Source organism: Arachis duranensis, chromosome 3, assembly GCF_000817695.3.
Source record: "Arachis duranensis cultivar V14167 chromosome 3, aradu.V14167.gnm2.J7QH, whole genome shotgun sequence".
Taxonomy (NCBI): domain Eukaryota; kingdom Viridiplantae; phylum Streptophyta; class Magnoliopsida; order Fabales; family Fabaceae; genus Arachis; species Arachis duranensis.
The window spans coordinates 60169257-60169899 of NC_029774.3; positions in this window are offsets into that span (position 1 = coordinate 60169257).

The window sequence follows — 643 nt, forward strand, 5'->3', positions numbered from 1 at the left end:
AGTTTGGGCGTTTAACTCCCATTTGGGTGCCAGTTCCAGCGTTTAACGCTGGGATTTCTTGAGGTGACTTTGAACGCCGGTTTGGGCCATCAAATCTCATGAAGGATGATGGAGTGTTCTTGATGCTCCACCCTTAGTTGTCCCATGTTGGAACTCAATTCTCCTAGGGAAGTATTTAGTTGCTCCCAATAGTCTTGTGGAGGAAAGTGCATCCCTTGAGGAATCTCAGGGATCTCTTGATGAGTGGGATCTCTTGTGTGCTCCATCCTCTTCTTAGTGATGGGCTTGTCCTCATCAATGGGGGTGTCTCCATCTATGTCAGCTCCCACTGAATAACAGAGGTGACAAATGAGATGAGGAAAGGCTAACCTTGCCAAGGTAGAGGACTTGTCCGCCACCTTATAGAGTTCTTGGGCTATAACCTCATGAACCTCTATTTCTTCTCCAATCATGATGCTATGGATCATGATAGCCCGGTCTATGGTAACTTCGGACCGATTGCTAGTTGGAATGATTGAGCGTTGGATGAACTCTAACCATCCTCTAGCTACGGGCTTGAGGTCATGCCTTCTCAATTGAACCGGCTTCCCTCTTGAATCCCTCTTCCATTGGGCACCCTCTTCACATATGACTGTGAGGACTT